This window comes from Diabrotica undecimpunctata, unplaced genomic scaffold, assembly GCF_040954645.1.
Source record: "Diabrotica undecimpunctata isolate CICGRU unplaced genomic scaffold, icDiaUnde3 ctg00000962.1, whole genome shotgun sequence".
Taxonomy (NCBI): domain Eukaryota; kingdom Metazoa; phylum Arthropoda; class Insecta; order Coleoptera; family Chrysomelidae; genus Diabrotica; species Diabrotica undecimpunctata.
In genome coordinates, this window is record NW_027312346.1 from 25,559 (window position 1) to 31,670 (window position 6,112).

The following is a 6,112-nucleotide window of genomic DNA, read 5'->3' on the forward strand; positions in this document are numbered from 1 at the left end:
AAACCATTCTCTAAGGTTCTTCAGCCAGGAGATGCGTCTTCTTCCTATGCTTCTTCTTCCTTGGATCCTTCCTTGCATAATAATTCTCAGCAGCTCATATTTTTCTCCTCTGGTTATGTGACTCAAATATTCTAGTTTTCTTCTTTTTATGCTGTTCATAATTTGTAACTCCTTATTTAGACGTCGTAGTACCTCAGCATTGGTAATCCTTTGAACCCACTGAATTTTTAATATTCTTCTGTAACACCACATTTCGAACGCTTCTATTTTTCTTATGTGTTGTTTCTTCAATGTCCAAGCTTCCATTCCGTATAGTAAGATAGAAAATATGTAACATCTTAGAGCCCTCAATCTGAGATGCAACTGAAGGTCTCTGTTGGTAAGCATTGTCTTCATTTTCACAAATGCTTGCCTTGCAGTTTCAATTCGGACTTTGATTTCTCTGCTTTGGTCATTTTTGTCATCAACCCAGGTTCCCAGATATTTGTATGTCTCTACTTTTTCTATTTGGGTTTGCTCTATCATTAATCTTTCATTTCCATGTTGCGTTTTTGAGACAATCATAAATTTAGTTTTTCTCTTATTTATTTTTAGTCTGTATCTAATGCAATAATCGTTAATTCTATTTACCAATTCTTGTAGCGATTCCAGGGTGTCTGCCATTATAACGGTGTCATCAGCGAATCTTATGTTGTTTACTATTCTTCCGTTTACAGAGATTCCATCACCCAGATCCGCTATCGCTTCCTGGAATATGGCTTCACTGTACACGTTAAACAGTAATGGTGACAGAACACAGCCCTGCCTTACTCCTCTCTTTATATCTATATTTTCGGACTTTTGTTCTTCTATCTTTATATTGGCCTTTTGATTCCAATACAGATTGATAATGATTCGTAAGTCTCGTCTGTCTATATCTTTGTTTTTCAGTACTTCTATTAGTTTTTCATGTAGGACCCTGTCGAATGTCTTCTCGAAGTAGATGAAACAGGAATAAATATCTAGGTTCATATCTAAGCATCTTTGAGAGAGGACATTAAAAGCAAACAATGCCTCTCTCGTTCCCAGTCCCTTGCGGAACCCAAGCTGAGTATCATCTATATCATCTTCTAGTTTTCTATATAATCTTCCATGAACCACCTTTAGAAATATTTTGAGGGTATGGCTTATTAGTGATATTGTCCTATAGTCTGAACAATCTTTGGCATATACTGTTTTTGGTATTGCTACAAAGGTGGACACCAACCATTCCTGTGGGATTTTTCCAGTTTTATATACTTCATTAAATAGGTCCAGAAGTACAGGTAGAGTTTCATCGTCTAGACATTTCAGTAGTTCCGCAGGTATTTCGTCTGGACCTACAGTTTTTCCGTTTTTTGCGTTTCGTATTGCTTGTTCGATTTCCTCTATTATCATCTCTGGCCCCGTTTCGCTGTCGATTTCTTCCGGTTCTTGTCGATTATCCTCAAACAGATCTGTTATGTATGTCTTCCATTTTTTTATTTTCTCTTTAATTTCTATAATGATTTTTCCATTTGCGTCTTTCAGAAGGGCATCTTTCTTTTTTCTCAGTGTATGTGAAAGTGTATAAAGGTTTTATTCCAAAGCCATTACAAAAGTAGAACTGTCCATTAAAGCGCGATCGGCAGAACGTGGAGTGGCGTTCTTAATAAGTGAAGAGAAATAGAAAAAAAAATAATAGAAAAAGATAAAATATATAAACGCGAACCAACCCAACGTATCCCGTTTTTATCCACGATATTTGTGGTTAACGAACCATGTGATAGGGCAAAACTGTCTATTTATGGCCAGCGCTTCCACTTTCATTGTTTGTTAGTAAATTAACACAGTTCAAAGGAATTTGCAAGCTGATTTATAGCACGTACTAACCCCATCAAACCTTCCGGTATGACTAGGGACAGGTACGCTCAGTGCCGTGGTAATTTTACTATGAAGTGTTTTAACGAAGTTGTGTTGGAATTTTTATCATTGTATAAATTTTTCAACTTGAAAAGTTAAATTTTACCGGCAACACTAGTGGACAAAACGAACCTAAACTCTGATCTAGATGGGACACGCTTCATTGCGATAATTATCAAAAAGTAAATATTTATCCATTTCACGCTAACATTGGGTGCCAGTAAAGGAGCTATGAGAATTCGGGAGCAACTCTTATGGAAATTCTTTCTTTCTTTCTTTCTCCCCTTCCTTTTACCCTATCAGGGTGTCGGATTTGGGCTAGCTATTTTAATTTCCATTTACCCACTTCTTCCATTCTTTTCTGTTTCCTGCCATTATTTTCAATTCCTCGAGTGATTTTTGTTTAAGTTTTCCCGCCTCTACTACTTGCTGTATCCATTTTTTTCTTGGTCTGCCTCTTTTTCTTTTTCCGATTTTTTTTGCTTCATAAATTTTTCTTGTTATTCTATTGGATTTCATCCTCATCAGATGCCCATACCAGTTCATTTGTCTCTTTGCTATTTTGTTCATTATCGGTTTCTGGTTGGCCATTCTCCTAATAGTCTCGTTGCTTAATCTATCCCATTTTGTCTTTCCAACTATCCTTCTTAGATGTCTCATCTCCATTGCGTTTATCCTGCTCTTATGTTTTTCTGCATAATATAACTTGTTTGATTTCTTTGCTCTATTTGTTATTTCCCAGTCTATTTTTCCGTCATTAGTTATTATACTTCCCAGGTATTCGTAAGTTGTTACTATTTCCAATTCTGAGTTTTTACATTTTATCTTTATTTGATTATCTTCCTTATCTCCTTGGCCGCTGATTATCATTATCTTACTTTTTTCCTCGTTTATCTCCATTTTAAGTTCTTCTATTTGTTCTACCCATATATCCATTAGTTTCTGCATTTTATTCTCGGAATCTGCTATTAGTACTATGTCGTCTGCATACATTAAGGACTCTTATGGAAATTAACATGGGAAATCGCTTAGGTCATTTTTTGATCTTTTTATGGTGGGGGTAAAACGGCTTCTCGGATCGCGACGTAAGAGGTGCCAAATGAAAGGGAAAGGAGTAATAAATACGTTAACACAAAAAACAAAGATGGCGGCATAGTCAAAACGGCAATATATTGTATTCCCGTTGCTATTGGTCCGACTTTGACATATGAGACGTCAAATGAAAGAGGATGGGATATCGAATATGACAACAACAAAAACAAACATGACAACATTGCCAAAATAGCCCTATATCGTATCTTCGTTGTTATTGGTTCAATTACTACGTATGAAGCGGTAAATAAAAGGTGAGGGGAGATACTTTAAAGTAAAAAACAAACGTTTTTTGGAGTAAGTGCTTACGATAGTAGTAGTAGCTATAAGATAGTATCATTTTTGTCAAGTCATTTGATAATATATATGTGGGGATTTGGAACAATATGGGTATAATATGCTTAACTTTGTCGAAATTTTTGTCACAATATATAAAGCAACGTTTTGTTGGTCTCAACATTTTTGAACAAAAGTTGTAAAATTGTATTGGGTTGCAATAGCTCAAGGTCAATAAAAAAAGCCTTAAGAAGGACTATAATTGACTGTGAATATAAACAAAGACTGTATGATGATGAATAAATGAACTATGAGGACCTTGAAGTACTGTAATAAAAATCTTCAAATATCAAATGATATGTCAGAAAAAAACACATGAAGGCATTAAAAGAGATAGTACAGTACAGCACTAATGAACAAGAAGTGAGATTGGCGCAGAACACAGAAATATGAAAGCGATTAGGAGATAACTAGATTCAGAAGCAAATCGATAATTGTTGTTAAAGAAAGATAAAACAGAGAGATAAGAGTTTAAAATATAAAGCAGTTTTACTTTGAATTAAATTATGTGAGTGGATTGGACGATCAATGGGTAACGAGAATAAATCCTACAACTGTGAGTGACTAAGTCATAGATATTTACATTCTAGGAGGTATTAACGTGCTATAAAACGAGAATATACAGGGTGTTTCAAAAAGGTATGTCATAAATTAAATCACGCATTCCAAGGACAAAAATAAATTGATTGAATCCAACTGACCTTAGTACAAAAGTGTACACAAAAAAAGTTACAGCCCTTTGAAGTTACAAAATAAAAATTGGTTTTTTGAATTATCTACTACTTGACATTTTGTAATAAAAATGGATACGTTACTTTTTTGTTCTAACAGCATTTTTCATACAAAAGAAACAACAAAATATAAGCGCACAGAAAAATTTTAAGGGGTGTGTGCAACCCTAAATCCCCCCAAACTTTTGAGTACGTTCAAATCAAATGAATTTTGTGGCATCATTAGTTTAACACATTATTTTTAAAACTTTTTTGCCTCTTATCACTTTTTCGAAAAACTAGTTTTTTCCTAGTTGGTCATAAAAATTACAATTAGTTTCTACGGCTACAATAATTACAAACAATTCCATCAATAATAGTTAATAATTTGAAGCTATCATTTATTGTGTGAATAAGATTAATATTAAAAATTTTGATATTACAATGGCCTACACATTTCAGGAAATGACAGATATGCGTTTAACTTTGGGTAAGTTGGATCAGATTAAATTATGATTTCAATAAACTATCGGGAATATTGTAGGTGAATGTCAAGGAATATTGCAGCAGCACCAAGGCGTTATGCAGTAAAATACCCCAATCGAAATACACCCGATAGACTATTATTTCTTACCATTGATCGTCGTTTACAAGAAACGGGTACGCAAGTTGCTGACAATAGTGGTCGTTCAATAATGGATGCAACTGATGAAGACATTTTAGAAATCATTTAAGTCTCTGGAACAAGTACAAGGGTAATAGCTGCTCAACTAAATTTTCCTCACGTAAGGTTTTGGAGGCGTTTGAAGGATCAGCTTCTTAAACCCTATCACTTAACAACGGTTCAAGAGTTATTGGTTGAAGATTATTCTAAAAGGATTGGATTTTGCGATTGGTTGTTAATGGAAAACTCTCGAAATGTTAATTTTTTTAGAAATATTTTGTTTACCGACCAGGCTACCTTCAGTAGAAATATAGCAGATTTGGGCTGACGAAAATCCTCACGCCAAAAAAACGACTCATCACCAAAGGACTTTTAAAGTTAATGTTTGGACAGGAATTCTAGATAACAATCTAATAGGCCCAGTATTTCTTCCCAACAATTTAAATGGTGATAATTATTTGCAGTCCTTGGCAAACGATTTACAAGAGTATTTGGAAGAAGTGAATATTGCAATAAGCAAAATATGTGGTTTCTATAAGATGGCGCTCTACCGCATTACAGTAATGAAGTCCGGGAATACCTTTGCAGGCAGTATCCTGGACAGTGGATTGGAAGGGGTCGTGACTCACCTATTTCTTGGCCACCCAGAAGTCCAGGTCTTAACCTGAGTGACTTTTGCTTTTGGGGGTTTATGAAAGAGAAAGTGTATTCTGTAACAATAGAGGACGACCAACGATTAAGGGGTTAGAATAATTGAAGCTGCAAATTTCGTCAGAAAAATATGATTTTTTAGCGCATTCGGTTTTCCTTATTAAAACGATATCGAATGTGTACTGAAGAAAATTAGGGTCATTTTGAACATTTATTGTAATATATTTATAGAGGTTATAGATATTTTTTGTACTTGTTCATTCATTTAAGCCATTTATTTAGTTGCAAGTAATTTGTAACTAACTCAGTAAAAACTATTTTTTGAAAATATTGATAGAAGGCAAAAAACTTTTAAAAATAATATGTTAAACTAATGATGCCACAAAATTCATTTGATTTGAACGTACTCAAAAGTTTGGGGGGATTTAGGGCTGTACACCCCGCTTAAATTTTTTCTGTGCGCTTAGATTTTGTTGTTTGTTTTTTATAAAAAATGCTTTCCGGGTAAGAAAGTAACGTGTCCATTTTTATTACAAAATGTCAAGTAGTTTAGGAGAAAATGCAAAAATTCAAAGGGCTGTTACTTTTTTTGTGTACACTTTTGTACTAAGGTAAGTTGGATTCAATCAATTTATTTTTATCCCCGGAATGCGTTATTTATTTTATGAGATACCTTTTTGAAACACCCTGAAAATCAGTTACATATTGTCAGCATTTAGTTATACTCTGAGATAGCGCG